The 17,762-nt window shown below is 40.3% G+C and overlaps 1 protein-coding gene across 2 annotated transcripts in view; it reads right to left on the reverse strand.

Moving 5' to 3' along the window:
* grid2 (glutamate receptor, ionotropic, delta 2) overlaps positions 1–17,762 on the reverse strand; it is a 2,355,570-nt gene that overhangs the window by 630,216 nt on the left and 1,707,592 nt on the right. The window lies entirely within an intron of this gene.

Here is a 17,762-nt window from a genome sequence, read left to right on the forward strand (position 1 = left end):
AAAGTGTTAAGTTAAGCATAAGTTGATCAAGCTGCCCTGTGGGACATCCTGAGGATTCACAGGATCCCCTCAAGGTTGCTGGATATCAAGGCTGGCCTGTACATTGATACTGTGAGTGCTGTGCAGAGTGGAGACAAAACCTCTGTGTTTTTCCCAGTTCATTCTGGGGTTCATCAGGGGTGTGTTCTTGTTCCTACTCTGTTCAGTGCTTGCATGGACTTGGTGTTGGGCAAGGTCGTGGGGTCCAGCAACTGTGAGGCATCTGTTGGTGAAGAAAAGATTCACTGATCTTGACTTTGCTGACGATGCTGTGATCTTCGCTGAGTCAATGGAGGCTCTGATCTGGGCTCTCGAGAGACTAAGCAAGGACTCTGAGTGTCTGAGCTTGCAAGTGTCCCAGATAAGAACCAAGATCCAGGCCTTTAATGACCTCTTGGGCACAGCCATCAACAGTGTGTCTGACTGCAGAGAGAATGTTGACCTTCTTGAGAGGTTTACTTCCCTCGGCAGTGACATTCATGTCTCTGGTGACTCTTCCTATGATGTCAGTAGATGGATTGGGAAAGCATGGGGGATCATGAGGTCGCTGGAAAGGGGTGTGCGGTGCTCCCAATATCTATGCAAAAGGATGAAGGTCCAAGTCTTTAGAGTCCTGGTGCTTCCTGTCTTGCTATATGGTTGCAAGACATGTACATTATCCAGTGACCTGAGATAAAGACTGTACTCCTTTGGTACTGTGTCTCTTCGGTGAATCCTTGGGTACCGCTGGTTTGACTTTGTGTCAAATGAGCGGATACTCATGGAATCACGAATGAGGCACATTACCTGCATTGTGAGAGAGCCTTTCATGTTTATTTTCCATCCTAAACATAGTTTGAGTGCACCATGTGTCAATAATGGTAATCATTGAGTTTTCAATCAGTAAGTTATCAAAAATATCAAACTTTTTTCATATCAATAGACAATGTCCCATCTCATTTTGCTGAACAGAGAATGAGATTCTCCATGGCCAAAAGACTACCTGGTACTCAAGAATACCACTGTTACATCCTTACATAAGATGGTAAACTCAAAATCAGCCAGGTGTCTGGTGAAGACAGTCATTTGACTGTTCGAATATTCATCACTGAAGCAGTGACTGTGACCGAAGAGTAGTATAATGCTGCACGTCAGCAGATATGCAGCATGGCTAAATGCACAATAGGAATATAGAACATGCATTTCAGGTGTCTCCACAAATCTTTAAGCGGTATCAGGTACTCACCAGGGTGGTGCTGTGCCATAACTGTTGTGTGTACCATGGTACAAAAAATTGTTCTAAAAGCAGGTGTCAAACCACCCTTTGTGGATAAGAAACACGAGTAGAAGGAGAAGGAAATCATTATAGAGGCTGACATCAACCAAATGCCACATTTTATACGACAGGATGTCCACCAGGCTGGTGTAAAACTGAGGCAGGCTGTCATTTGAATTGTGTTTGGATGAATATTTTGCTTGGTTTATCCTTGTTTTCATAAGACTTAGATGTGCTATTATTCATATTGTTCATGTGTAAATGAATACACTGAAGGAGTGGTACATCCTTCCATCATCCATTTTCCAACCCGCTGAATCCAAACACAGGGTCACGGGGGTCTGCTGGAGCCAATCCCAGCCAACACGGGGCACAAGGCAGGAACCAATCCCTGGCAGGGTACCAGCCCACTGCAGGACACACACAAACACACCCACACACCAAGCACACACTAGGGCCAATCCACCTAACCTGCATGTCTTTGGACTGTGGGAGGAAACTGGAGTGCCCGGAGGAAACCCACACAGACACAGGGAGAACATGCAAACTCCACGCAGGGAGGACCCGGGAAGCGAACCCAGGTCCCCAGGTCTCCCAACTGCGAGGCAGCAGCGCTACCCACTGCGCCACCATGCCGCCCGGAGTGGTACATTTTTATTATTTCTGTTACCGTTAAATTACGCATATCCATGTACATTTTTGAAAAAAAAAAAAAAACAGTAAAACTGAAAGACAACTCTTGAAATTCAAGCTGTCAAGGACTGTTTAATTAGTGAGTGGGTGGTGGCTGTCAACCTATAAAGAAAGTACAGAAATGATTAGTTTCATTGTGTCACACTTAGAGGAATAGAGTGAAGGTGTCTACTTGGGTTCTTATATACAGGGTTTTTCTTAACTTGTACTTTAATGTGACAATGTTTTCTGTTTGCCTTTCTTTTGACACTGTAATTTTATCTTATTATAGAACAAGTAAGAGCACTTTGCATTGAAAATATACTCAATTGATCATTTTCAATCGACTTCTGAGCTTTGTTGTGGAACATTGTACTTTATTTTCATTCGTAGGATTCATGTCTTAAGAGACTGAGACATACTGACATCATCCCTGCTGAAAAGAAGCAGCTGAGAATTGTTGTTTCTGTGGTGTGAAAGTTAATTAAAAAGTACATTTTGCTCCTAAAAACAGGTGTTTTAGCTGTCACTAAGGAGTCAATCAGGAATTTTTAAAGCTTTTTTTCACATTTAGAAGGTTTTTATGCTCTTCACCTACACAGGAGCAAAAGCAGCTGAGTATTTAGTTTGAGAGAGCATTTGGAAAAGTTACTTGTACTTGTTCTTGTACTCAAATTTGTATTGGCAAGGAAGGGCATTAAGCAGCTGTAGCCGATACTGGCATCTCTGCAAGTAAATTACCATTGTTGTAGTGATGAATAGTTACAACAGAAACAATGATTCCTTAGTGGGGAAAAAACGGCAGTGGCTGACTTCAAAGCAGTAAAGCAGACGACTAGCGTTAAGTCACCGATTAGGCACATGTAGCTGCAGGAGCAGACAAAACAGCAAGAAATTAACTAGCAGCAGATATTCAGTTAGAGAGCTTTCTAGATTGAGCAGTTCCTAGCAGTCAGAAACGCAGAGCAGTTATGAGTGTTCACTAATACGAAAGTATATAAATGGTACAAGTGGAGAGCTTTTAAGTAAAGAAAAAGAGGGGCACCAAGTTAGGAGAACTGACAGAGAAAAGTTAACCTTGTAGGACAAACAGCAGGCAGTTAATGGGGAGAACATTAAAGTAGCTTAAAGTGTCATGTTCAAAATAATCTGTTGCCGTTCTTTAATCTAATTTTTTGTCTTAATTATTTTAGTTTACCATTTAAAGTTGAATAATTTAATTTTAATTCAAAAATGTCAAGCAGTTTCAGTAACCCAAAGTCAAATTCTAATAATAATGCAAGTCCTGTTGGATGTTGGACTTTTTAGAGGATAGCTGCGGGGAGCCAGGCTTCTTTGAAGACTACATCTGCAGGAGATACCAGCTGATCTAGCACCTCCAACTTAGGGTCACTTGCGTCCCTTGTAGTGAAAAACCTGGCCCAAGTGTCCTTTAGAGAGAGTTTCCACCCCCAAGGTGGCTCAGGAGGAGACTTTAGACCAGACAGAGATTGGTGGGTCATAGTCACAAGGTGCAATGTAAAGGGTGCATACCGTTGAGGGACATCAATCCCAAAATTGGTAGTGCCAAACTGTTTTCAGGTCCTAATGGAGCTGGACAGTGTCTCTAAAGATTCTGAGGTGGTAGGCAAGCATAAAGAGTCTCAGTGGGCCACCTCAAAACCAGTTACCAGAAAGACAGAGGTAGTAATATTCGGGAACTCAATCATTAGGAGGACTGAAATACAGGTTTGCTCCAGAAACAGAGAGTCTCACACAGTGTGCTGCCTTCCGGGTGCACAGGTGGGAGACCTCCCTGGAAGAGTTGAAGGAGACTTGGCAAGAGTGGGTGTTGATCCAGTTTTCATTGTCCATGTTGGAACACAGAATGTTTAACTCGTGACTCTAACTCTTGGTGTAGGGTAGAAGGGTATATATTTAATGGGGCATGGGGACTCCTTTTAAAACATCCCTGTTCTTTCATAATGGGTAATATCTGAACCAGAGTGGTACCAATGTGTTCTGGAGGTGTATAAATAGGTTAAGAATTGTTTATACTAAGATTTGATGGTAGGGTGTTTAGGACAGACCAGGTTTAGAACGGTATATGGAGGAACAAACAATAGTGTAAACTAAAAATGTATAGTAATGTAAATTCTAACCCAACATATAAATGCAAAAGTAAAATGAATAACACATTAAAAATAGTTTGCCTTCATGTTAGAAGTATCAAAAAGAAAACAAGTGAGTTGTAGATGTATGTAGCGGAGCATAATTATGATATTATAGCAATTTTAGCAAATCTGACTAAATAAAAAAGATGGGAATGAGTGTAACATAGAGGAATACAGTGTTTTAGGAAGGATAGACAGAACAGAAAAGGAGGTGGGGTTGCTGTTTTTGTCAAACAGAATTTAAATGCAAGTCCTCTTCAATTGAACAAGGAGCCCCATCTTAGTGAGGACATCTAACTTCATCTAGAAAGCATTAGGAAAAAATGGTTTATTTTAGGAGTGTGGTATAGACTGCCCATTACAGACAGTAATTTCATGTAGGGCTGAGTGATAAATCAAATTGATCTGATTAATTTGAATTTTTGTTTTAAATCTGTTTGAAAAATGCTTAAATCGAAAAATCAGGTCTAATTTAAAACTAAACACGGGGGGAAATTGCAGTGCAGTTGGAAAAAGCATTTTTTTACTCCACAACAACTTATCTCTGGACGAGCAGAACCATGCAGCCTTACATGATCCTGAGTGTTCATTTTATTGATGAGGACTGGGCACTGAAAAGCATCTGCCTCCAGATGTCCTACTTCCCTGATGACCATATGGGGGAAATAATAGCTCAAGGGCTAAAAGAATCCCTGGCGTCCTGGAAGCTCACAGAGGACCACATAGTCTGCATGACCACCGATGCTGGGAAAAATATGATCAAGGCCTTGAAAGTCAATCAGTCGACTCACCTAAAGTGCTCTGGACACAGACTGCACAACGCCATAGGTAAATGGGTTGTATAGCCTACTGGGCCTATTGCCAATCTCAACTAACACTAGAACTGTCGGTGTTCAGAACACTGGGACCACCTTAAACCGCCAGCACTATGTATCACACTTTTCATTTTTGTTAATGGGGCCATCGCATTAGCATACCACTCTCTCACCCATCAAGAAAACAATTGGTTTTGGTAAATCCCACACTGGTAATAAAATAAAAACCTCTTTTTAACATAAATACCAAAAGAACTGATCACTTTAATCGCTATTACAGTTGGGTATGGGTGGTGTTATTATTTCAAAAAGATATAAAACATGTCATCTAATGTTTTTCTTGTGACCGTTTTATATTTTTTGAAATAACAACACAAATGGAATGACAAGCCACTTCAGTTGAAAACAGTGCATTTTACAGTTCATTTCAAATAAAACACAGCGTTGCCAACTTTGGTCACCTGTTTGGAATGAGAAGTCTACACACACATTTGTATGTATGTAATAGTTTTATTTTCTTGTAAATAGTCTGAAGGGCTTGCGAAATACCCCAGTGCTTTTGATGTAGCTAACACTAGGTTTATAATGGAATAATATAGATTTGCCGTAATATTTCTTGCATGAGCGTGAGAATCTGAAAGCCAGAGTGTCATGCCAGATGCATGAGAGCTGTTTTTGTTTTACTTGAGTTGATATATATATAAAATATTACTTTGTACAGTTGTTAAAAAGCGTAAACTTTAACAAACATGAAATCACCAATAAACTATGTCCATTTATGCAACATTTTATAAAATATATACTGCGTTTGAAAACTTTTCAGCTGTACAATTTCAGGACAGAGCAGCCACTCTGTTAGAAACATTACAGCTTTTTAGTTGAGGGTGTTAGATTCGCTGCTTTTATCATTAACACTAACTGCACGTTAGCACAAACAAAAGGCTTAAGAAATTTTAAATTTTAAATAAATCTGAGACAAAAAAACAACAGATAATTGATTGTATAGCTGTTTCACATATTGTATACCATTATGTTGTTTGGATCAAACACAGCCTAGATAGATCGATAGATCGATAGATAGATAGATACTTTATTAATCCCAAGGGGAAATTCACATACTCCAGCAGCAGCATACTGATAAAGAAAATATTAAATTAAAGAGTGATAACAATGCAGGTATACAGACAGACAATAACTTTGAATAATGTTAACGTTTACCCCCCGGGTGGTACTAAAGAGTCGCATAGTGTGGGGGAGGAACAATCTCCTCAGTCTGTCAGTGGAGCAGGAAAGGACAGCAGTCTGTCGCTGAAGCTGCTCCTCTGTCTGGAGATGATACTGTTTAGTGGATGCAGTGGATTCTCCATGATTGACAGGAGCCTGCTCAGCGCCCGTCGCTCTGCCACAGATGTCAAACTGTCCAGCTCCGTGCCTACAATAGAGCCTGCCTTCCTCACCAGTTTGTCCAGGCGTGAGTTGTCCCTCTTCTTTATGCTGCCTCCCCAGCACACCACCGCGTAGAAGAAGGCGCTCGCCACAACCGTCTGATAGAACATCTGCAGCATCTTATTGCAGATGTTGAAGGACGCCAGCCTTCTAAGGAAGTATAGTCGGCTCTGTCCTTTCTTACACAGAGCCTCAATATTAGCAGTCCAGTCCAATTTACCATCCAGCTGCACTCCCAGGTATTTATAGGTCTGCACCCTCTGCACACAGTCACCTCTGATGATCACGGCGTCCATGAGGGGCCTGGTCCTCCTAAAATCCACCACTAACTCCTTGGTTTTGCTGGTGTTCAGGTGTAGGTGGTTTGAGTCGCAAATACTCCTCCTCCTGCCCACTCCTGATGCAGCCCACGATAGCAGTGTCGTCAGTGAACTTTTGCACGTGGCAGGACTTCGAGTTGTATTGGAAGTCCGATGTATATAGGCTGAACAGGACCGGAGAAAGTACAGTCCCTGCGGCACTCCTGTGTTGCTGACCATAATGTCAGACCTGCAGTTCCCGAGACACACATACTGAGGTGTGTCTTTAAGATAGTCCATGATCCATGCCACCAGGTATGAATGTACTCCCATCTCTGTCAACTTGTCCCTAAAGAGCAGAGGTTGGATGGTGTTGAAGGAGCTAGAGAAGTCCAGAAACATAATTCTTACAGCACCACTGCCTCTGTCCAAGTGGGAGAGGGATCGGTGTAGCATGTAGATGATGGCATCCTCCGCTCCCACTTTCTCCTGGTATGCGAACTGCAGAGGGTCGAGGACGTGACGGACCTGTGGCCTCAGGTGGTGAAGCAGCAACTGCTTCATGGTCTTCATCACATGCGACGTCAGAGCGACAGGCTGGAAGTCATTCAGCTCACTAGAACGTGATACCTTTGGGACTGGGGTGATGCAAGATGTTTTCTAAAGCCTCGGGACTCTCCCCTGTTCCAGGCTCAGGTTGAATATGCACTGTAGAGGACTCCCCACCTCCAATGCACAGGCCTTCAGCAGTCGTGGCGATACTCCATCTGGACCCGCTGCTTTGCTGGCACAAAGTCTCCTCAGCTCTCTGCTTACCTGGGCTGCTGTAATTGTGGGTTAGGGTAAACTCTCTCCTATGCTGGTATCAGCAGAAGGATGGGTGGAAGGTGCAGTACTCCGAGGTGAGAGTGGGTTAGTGTGGTCAAACCTGTTAAAAAAGTTGTTCATCTGGTTTGCTCTTTCCACATCTCTCTCGATGGTGGCACCTCGCTTCAAGCTGCAGCCAGTGATGATCTTCATCCCATCCCACACTTCCTTCATGCTGTTATTCTGCAACTTCTGCTCCAGCTTTCTCCTGTACTGCTCCTTCGCTGCCCTGAGCTGGACTCAGAGTTCCTTCTGCACGGGCTTAAGCTCATGCTGACCACCACCTTTAAAAGCCCTTTTCTTCTGGTTCAAAAGGCCCTTGATGTCACTTGTAATCCATGGCTTGTTGTTAGCATAGCAGCGTACTGTTCTTACTGGAAATACAATGTCCGTACAGAAGTTGATATAGTCAGTAGTGCAGTCAACAACCTCCTCTCATGTTCTCACTATAAGATCCCTGCAGGATATCCCAGTACGTAGTTCCAAAGCAGTCTCTCAGAGCCTGCTCTGCCTCAGGGGACCACTTCCTGAATTAGTGTGTGGTTGTAGGTAGCTCCCTCACTCTTGGTTTGTAGTGAGGTTGAAGCAGAACCAGGTTATGATCTGTTTTCCCAAGCGCAGGCAGCGAGGTGGCGCTATATGTGTCTTTAACGTTTGCATACAGTAGATCAATAGCCCTATTTCCCCGGGTGTTACAATCCACATACTGGGAGAAGGCAGGTAATGTTTTGTCCAGCGTCACATGGTTGAAGTCTCCAGCAATTAGCACAAGTGCCTCAGGGTGCTGGGTTTGTAGTTTAGCAACTGCGGAATGGATGATGTCACCCGCTATCTCCACATCCGCCCGAGGAGGGATGTAAACAACAAAAATAATGATGTGTCCAAACTCTCTGGGCAAGTAATAGGGACGCAAACTTATGGTCAACAGTTCAATGTCCCTGCAGCAAGTGGAGATTTTAACATTAACATGTCCAGAGTTGCACCATCTTTTATTGACATAGAGTGCAAGTCCACCTCCTTTATGCTTTCCGCAGGTATTTGCGTCTCTGTCCGTTCTAACTGTGCTAAACCCGGGTAGCTCCACGTTAGCATCTGGGATGTTAGTTGTTAGCCGCGTTTCACTAAAACACAACAAACTGCATTCTCTGTAGGTCCTGACATTTTTCACCAGCGCAGCCAGTTCGTCGATTTTATTTGGTGGTGAGTTCACATTTCCCAGGATCACAGAAGGCACTGAAGGCTGGTAGCGCCACTTTCTCGCTAAACGCTTAGCTTTTATTTTAGCACCGGCTCTGCTGCCACAATACCGTCTTCTTACCTCGTCAGGTAAATAGGGAACCACACTGGTACCGGCATTTGTTCTCAGCGCTTGAAGTTGACTACTTGAATAGACGAGTCTCGGCGTGTAAAAATCCATGTCCAAGTAGTAAAATGTGTCCAGGGAACGAGTCCACATAAAAGACAGTGGTAGGAGTTAACAGTGAAATAGAGAAAAAAGTAGAAAAATAAAGTCATACACAGAGCTGCTGGAATAGCTGCCTGCATCTGAGTCATCAGAATATGTTAGTCATTTGGTGTTGTTATCATTATTCTTCTGCACTTTAATGATTGAAGAATGTTTAACATTGTGTTATTGTTGCACTGCTACACAATGTTGGGGGAAAAAGCACATGGAAGCCCTTTCTTATTTGTTATTTATATATTATGTTGTTATTGCCTGCCCATGGTGCTTTATTTTATGTAAATGTATTTCAGTTTATTTGTTAAATTATTTTTCTGCATTTTATGTTTTATTTTATATTTATTATTTCATACCTGGTGGCATGGATCGTGGACTATCTTACAAACAGACCTCAGTATGTGCGTCTCGGGAATTGCAGATCTGACATTGTGGTCAGCAACACAGGAGTGCCGCAGGGGACTGTACTTTCTCCGGTCCTGTTCAGCCTATATACATCGGACTTCCAATATAACTCGGAGTCCTGCCACGTGCAAAAGTTTGCTGACGACACTGCTATCGTGGGCTGCATCAGGAGTGGGCAGGAGGAGGAGTATAGAAACCTCATCAAGGACTTTATTAAATGGTGCGACTTAAACCACCTACAACTGAACACCAGCAAAACTAAGGAACTGGTGGTGGATTTTAGGAGACCCAGGCCCCTCATAGACCCCGTGATCATCAGAGGTGACTGTGTGCAGAGGGTGCAGACCTATAAATACCTGGGAGTGCAGCTGGACGATAAATTGGACTGGACTGCCAATACTGATTCTCTGTGCAAAAAAGGACAGAGCCGCCTGTACTTCCTTAGAAGACTGGCATCCTTCAACATCTGCAGTAAGATGCTTCAGATGTTCTATCAAATGGTTGTGGCGAGTGCCCTCTTCTACGCAGTGGTGTGCTGGGGAGGCAGCATTAAGAAGAAGGATGCCTCACGCCTGGACAAACTGGTGAGGAAGGCAGGCTCTATTGTTGGCATAGAGCTGGACGGTTTGACATCCGTAGCAGAGCAATGGGCACTCAGCAGGCTCCTATCAATTATGGAGAATCCACTACATCCATTAAACAGTGTCATCTCCAGACAGAGGAGCAGTTTCAGCGACAGACTGCTGTCACTGTCCTGCTCCACTGACAGACTGAGAAGATCATTCCTCCCCCAAACTATGCGACTCTTCAATTCCACCAGAGGGGGTAAACGTTGAACATTATTCAAGTTATTGTCTGTTTTTTACCTGCATTTTTTATTACTCTTTAATTTAATATGTTTGCTGCTGGAGTATGTGAATTTCCCCCTGGGATTAATAAAGTATCTATCTATCTATCTATCTATCTATCTATCTATCTATCTATCTATCTATCTATCTATCTATCTATCTATCTATCTATCTATCTATCTATCTATCTCATATTTATTTTATATTTAATTTTTATAACACCCCTGAAGTGTAGCTTTTTTGTTTTTGTTGTTTCCGTATAGGTTCAAAATAAGGGAAATTATTTTTGAGATCTGTTTTGTCTTGAGTTCATGTAAAAAAAAAATCGATTAAAATCAAAAATTGTCCATAACACTGAAAAAATCAAGAGTTTATTTTTTGCCCATATCACCCAGCCCTAATTTCATGGCACATCTTTTTTAGTTATATTAAAAAGGCAAGTTTACAGGGGGATAAAAAAGTCATGGGGTACTTTAACTACCCAAATATTAACTAGGATAACCTTGTGTTATGCTATGTTTTGTTATTTAAGTTTAATGTCACTGTTCTTTGTGCCCACTGTTATGGACTCATTCATACAGGCAGACCAAGTATGGTACACAGGGGCACCACATCTTCATTTAGAATTGCCGAGCCAAGCACAAGATTAGAGAGCCAAAAGACAACTGGAGAATTGAATAGTCAGCCTAAAGACAGACTAGTATATTTCTGTCCTCTGTCAGCACACTTTCCTTGTTGGGAGAATGAGAACTGTATGTAGGCATTGTGCTATTCCTGTATTTTTGAAGGTGGGGTTTGAGTCCTTTCCTGTCCTTGTTTGGATCTGGAGCCAAGAGCCTGCACATGGAGCAACCCAATATAAGGATGGACCTACAACCAACACTTTGAAGCTGCCGGGCAGAAGAGTATGTCTTCTTGTCTGTACTACCACGTGAACCCGTCAGTAAAGAGCTAGATTATCCTTTTTACTTCTCGTGTAATCTTTTAACCGTCTTATTGCATGCTGGAGGGGGATAATACCTTTTTTATTTATAATTATTTAAATTCAGGTTAATTAAAATGCCGCAATTCAAAAGAACACATTTCCAGAGAGCTAATGCCTCTTAAGGAAACACCTTGCAACTATAGGAGTACAAGATCAGGAGTTTTTAGATGTAATCAGTGACCATTTTTTAACACAATATGTTAAAGCAACAATGCAAGGGAAGCCTGTGTTGATTTAGTATTTTGTATTAATCAGGATAGAATTGAGTGTGTAGAGGTGATTCAATCACCAGGGTCAAATGAACCAAATGTAATACAGTTGTCAGTGTTTTGGAAGAGTGTGAAAACAAAGACTTCTTCTTCTCTCGGCTGCTCCTGTTAGGGCTTGCCACAGCGGATCATCTTTTTTTATATCTTCCTGTCCTCTGCATCTTGCTCTGTTACACCCATCACCTGCATGTCCTCTCTCACCATATCCATAAATCTTCTCTTAGGCCTTCCTCTTTTCCTCTTGCCTGGCAGCTCTATCCTTAACATTCTTTTCCCAATATACCCAGCATCTCTCCTCTGCACATGTCCAAACTAATGCAATCTCGCCTCTCTGACTTTGTCTCCCAACGTTCCAACCTGAGGCGACTCTCTAATGTACTCATTTCTAATCCTGTCCATCCTTGTCTCACCCAATGTAAATCTTAGCATCTTTAACTCTGCCACCTCCAGCTCTGTCTCCTGCTTTCTACTCAATGCCACCACCTCCAATCCATATAAAATAGCTGGTCTCACTACCGCCCTGTAGACCTTCCCTTTTACTCTTACTGGTAACCGTCTGTCACAAATTCCTCCTGACACTCATTCCACCCTGCCTGCACTCTCTTTTTCATGTCTCTTCCATAATCCCCATTACTCTGTAGTGTTTATCCCAAGTACTTAAAATCCTCCACCTTTTCCAACTCTACTACCTGAATCCTCACCATTCCACTGACCTTCCTCTCATTCACACACATATATTCTGTCTTGTTCCTACTGTCATTCATTCCTCTCTTCTCTAGAGCATATCTCCACCTCTCCAGGGCCTCCTCAACCTGCTCCCTACTCTCATTACAGATCACAATGTATTGAATTGCAAATAAGAAAGGGCTCAGAGCCTATCCATGATGTAATCCCACCTCCACGATGAATGCATCCGTCACTCCTACTGCAGACTTCACCAATGTCACACTTCCCTAGTACATATCTAGACTAAAGCTGAAGACTAAAGTTGTTAAATGTAACTTTGGTATGGCAAATCTTGAGTAGATTTGGCAAAATAGACTGGGATAAGCCTTTGTTTTCTCTTGGCAGAGTAATATATTACTCTATTTTCCCCAATTTGTATTATTAATATGTAGCCTTTCTCAGAATGCCTCAAATCTCACAGACTTACCACTATTTATAAGGTATTGTGGTATATTACTTCTCCCCACCTTCCCTTCTACATTTATAACCTCAGGCAATTATGTGTAGTAAAAGACAAACATGAGTTAAGTTACATTTTAAATAATGTATTACTGATAATATTCATAAATAATAACAATAAGCAAAGTACATTTGAATATTGGCAGCCATACAACCTGATAAATGCTGATGTGTAGTTTCAGGTGGCACACAGTCTTGTTAGTTACTTAAAATATCTCTGTTTAAGTCCTCATTTTTGGTCAGCTTTCTTAAGAACAGGCTGCATGCCTGTCTCAATATGGTTGCCGAACTCTGCCCTTCATTGTGTTGTCATTTTCAGTTCATGGTGTGTGAGATGCTCCTTCATCAGATGTTTGTAAGAGAGAGAAGGAGGGGTAAAGCAAGCAAATTTATAGACTCTTTGTCCAAACCCTACAGCCCATAGGGCATTGTGGTACTTAATGGCTTCTAATACAAGCCAATTCCAAACAACCATACTTTAGACCAATGGGGCACAGAATACCTTCACACCTGCCACCAAAACCATTTGTTAAGGTGAAGCTTGCCAGGTCAGTAGATTGGCTTTCCTTTGGGGGTTGATTAAGACAGTCCTGCAGAGTAACACTTTCCAAACTTGTTTCAGGCACTTCCCCCAACCCAAATTACAAAGAACTGGTTCTTAACCATCACACCATTACTGTTTTTATCAATGATAGACATTAGTGTTATAAGTTACAAATAAAGACATGCAAAATATTTATCAACTTATATGCGAAATTTCACACCACAACAGCCATTCAGTGTGGAGACAAGAAGCAGTGGAATAGGTTCAAAACATTTTACATATAATGCAGGACAAGTGCATACCTAAATTTGCAAACAGTAGGAAGTTTAAAAAAACTCCACAGTGGGTTAATAAAGAGTTGAAAAAGAAGCTGCAAAGGAAAAAACAACTGTATAAGGTTTATAAGATTAATAACTACAATGTAAATCGGTGGGCATATGAGAACATGAGGACAACCATTAAGAAGGATATTAAGGAGGCAGTTAGAGTACAGCAGATAAGGCAAAAGTTGATCCAAAGAGATTCTTTTAGTATTTTAGTAGTAAAAGAGAAGTCAAGGAGGAGGTAAAGTGCATCAGGAATAGTAAAAGGGAATTTAAAAAATACAGGAAATTAAATAGTAGATTCTTTAAACTCACATTTTTTTGAGATCACATGTGCAGAAGTAGACAAACTCCCAGCGGTAACAGGGGCTACTAAGAAGCTAAGTGATTTGGAAATTGTAGAGGGAGGAGTACTATTTAAAATAATAGGCCGAAATGAAAGCTAATCAAAGCCACCAAGCTAAGTGGATTGGCAGATAATCTAGAATCCATTGAATCATTACAGAGAGACTTGGACAGCATACAGGCTTGGGCTGATTTGTGGCAGATGAAATGTAATGTAAGTAAATGTAAAATATTACACAAAGGCAAATGTTAAGTTTAAATACACAATGAGAAGTCTAAAAATTGAAAGTACACCTTATGAAAAGCATTTAGGAGTCATAGTGGTCTCGACACTATCAACTGCCAGACAGTGTTCAGAAGCCATTAAGAAGGCTAACAGAATGTTGGATTATATAGCACAATGTGTAGAGTTCAAGTCAAAGGAGGTTATGCTCAAGTGGTATAATGTGCTGGTTATACCTCACCTGGAGTGTTGTGATCAGTTTTTGTCTCCAGGCTACAAAAAGGACAAAGCAGTGCTAGAAAAAGTCCAGAGAAGAGCGACTAGGAGGGCTACAGGGAATGAGTTATGAGGAAATATTTAGCAAAGATTAAGCAAATGAAAATTAAGAGGAGACATGATTGAAGTATTTAAGATTATGAAGGGAATTAGTACAGTGGATTGAGACTGTTATTTTAAAATGAGAGTCATCAAGATCATGGGGACAGAGTTGGAAACCTGTTTATTTTCTTTAAATACTGTGCGTTTTACAACTGAGTAAACTATGGAAAGCCAATAGCATATATGCAAAATACTTCAAAGTAAAACAATTAATTTTATACACCAGTCACTGTTAATTCTTATTAAGAACAGTTTTTGCTGAGCAAATCTATGCTTAGCATAGATGTTGGTATGTGTAAACTATTTAATGCGTCTTTGTTCAGTCTGGAAAGAGGCATAATACATACAATAAAAGCAAAATTCCCAGTTACCTGCAAAATATTATTTGGATTAGTTACTTTTCTACTTTAAGCTACAAACAGCAGATGAAAAATCATTCAATAAGCAAATGTAAACTATAATTTACATGATGAAGCTTTATAATTCATCAAAGTGAATGTGCTAAGCTGCACACATTTCATTTTAGGTGATAAGCATTATTAGGTTTCTGTTAAATCCACCCAAATCCACATACTATTTCAGATGCGCTTATCCATCCAGAAAAATTACTTAGATAGGCTAGAACAATTGGAAGAGAGTCATGAAAAATACTATTTCCTAACCTACAAACTTAGTAAATATGGTTTTTAGTAGTCTGTACACTGTAATCTTACCACAAGCAAGGCTTTTACATTCTTATTAAGAATACCTACATTTTCAAAAGTTTTTACCAACATTTTGGTTTCCATTTATTAAAACTAAAAAACCCTATTGCATCTACAGTCTGCAAGTTTGATTTTAAACCTTTTTAAAAAAAGCACAAAAGCAGTGTGCACCAGATATTAGATAGTTTATTAGATAGTGCAGCATGGATCTAAAAGAACAATCTGAAAAAAGAAAAAAAACATTAGAAGATGTGACACAGTAGGGATGAAGTATTTCAGCCTACCTGGGGAATGTGAGAACATTCACTGAGCCTCAAACTGACAGATGTTATGTTTGCCAGTGTTCAGCTATTGTGTTGATTGGTTCCCTGTGTATCTTAAGAGCTAAACTAAGGTTTTCTCCTTAAGCTTATAGTCTTTATATAATAAATTAGAAACTGATCATCTCTGAAACAGAAAAATGCATGACCTTTATTTCATCAGATGTAATATTCTGATACCATAATCAAGATATGTCCTGTTTTGAATCTATATTTCTCATTGTAATGGAAAATTACAGTCATGGCCTAAAGTTTTGAGAATGACACAAATATTGTTTTTCACTTCTCAATATTTGCAGTGTTGGCCCTTCTTTTTGAAGACCTCTGCAATTCACCCTGGCATGCTTTAAATCAACTTCTGGGCCAAATCCTGACTGATGGCAGCTCATTGCATAATCAAAGCTTGGAGTTTGTCAGAATTTGTGGGTTTTTGTTTGTCCACTCGCCTCTTGAGGATTGGCCACAAGTTCTCAATGGGGTTAAGGTCTAGGGAGTTTCCTAGCTATGGACCCAAAATGTTGATGTTTTGTTCCCCGAGCCACTTAGTTATCACTTTTGCCTTATGGCACAGTGCTCCATCATGCTGGGAAAGGCATTGTTCATCACCAAAATGTTCTTGGATGGTTGGAAGAAGTTGATGTCAGAGGATGTTTTGGTACTCAGTCATTCCATCAAGTGCTCCCGGTAAAACTGTTTGTATTTATAAGTACAAATAACTTACTGTAAACTTGCACTACAGTTGTAATATTGCACAACCTGAGCCACTTTATGAAGCATTTCACTATCTGCACTGTATGTACATGTATATTGTACTTATGCTTTCATATTGTATATTTTTCATTTTTTTATCATATTATTATTATTACTGTTATTTTATCATTTTATAGGAAAATAAGTTTATGGACGATTTGCATATTGAATCTCATTGTACCATACAGTAACAATAAAGGAATTCAATTCAACTGAATAGAAGAGTGCGCGTATTTACAGATGATGACGACTGACTTCTAAGTTGATTTAGATTTCCAAGCGTTATCTGCTTACAGCTCTTGATATCATTTTTAAGATGAAATGCAGTAAAGTATATATATTACATTATACAGATACATTTTTTAACTTCATTTAAATTATGTATACTGTTAATAATTAAATGTGTGGGCATGGTGGCGCAGCAGTAGCAATGAGCTGGCGCTTTGTTCAGGGCGCTTTGTTCCTGTCTCGTGCTGTATGCTTGCTGGGAAAGGCACAACCCAGGATGGATAGATGGATTAAATAATTAAACATGTACTATGAATATATTTCAATGTTCCTTAAAAATTATGAAGAATCTGCGTTTTAAGCTTGACATTTATTATTGTGTGGTAATTGGTTACCTGGAGAAAGAAAAGGACAGACAGGAATTTTTGGGTTAAGTACATTTGAAAGAGACAGTAGTGCTGAAATAAATTATTTCATTGAGGGTCGCGCATGGCACTGCAAGAATCTTGTGGAGACAGGAACAATCTCTGGACTGGGTGCCTGCTTGTTGCTACCACTGCACCATCGTACCCACATGTTTAATACATGCTTTAAATCGTATCATCATGAAAATAATATCAAGAATACATCTAAGTATTTTAATTGTTCAGAGAGCTGTAATATCATTAATAATGTAATGTATTTTGTGTCCTGTTGGTGTAAGAGAAAGCATGTTTAAGAAGTATGTAGTGATTTACACACATATAGTACATAGAAGAGCAGATAGAATACGAAGCATTTAACATGCTACTTTAGTTACGATGGGATTTGAGAAACTAGTAAATTAAACGATTTTAAGAGGAAATTTATGAGGTTCTCCTTTAATGACAAAATAAACTTCATGATTAAAGTGGAAATATTAAAGTTTAAAGTTGACATTTCAACATTTTCTACATTTTTTTCCACTGTGTCCCAATTTTTTTTCTTTTCTCTGTACCCTAATACTCTACTGTATGATACTCAGATGGTGGGCTACAACTTGCCTTTTCACGGCGACTTTGATATCGGACCACTTCTCATTTATTTCGGGCACTGTGCGACTTTCTGAACTTGAACTTTTCAGTTTCTCTGCCACTCTGTGTCACTCAATCAACATCCTTTTGTTGTTTATACCACTGCTTAAACCAACAAATAGTAAGTTTTTCCTTGCCCCAACTTGGTATTCCCTGAAATTCTTCTTTTTTCCCTGTGCTTTTGCCATTGTCTTTTCA

Source organism: Erpetoichthys calabaricus, chromosome 5 (genome assembly GCF_900747795.2).
Source record: "Erpetoichthys calabaricus chromosome 5, fErpCal1.3, whole genome shotgun sequence".
Taxonomy (NCBI): domain Eukaryota; kingdom Metazoa; phylum Chordata; class Cladistia; order Polypteriformes; family Polypteridae; genus Erpetoichthys; species Erpetoichthys calabaricus.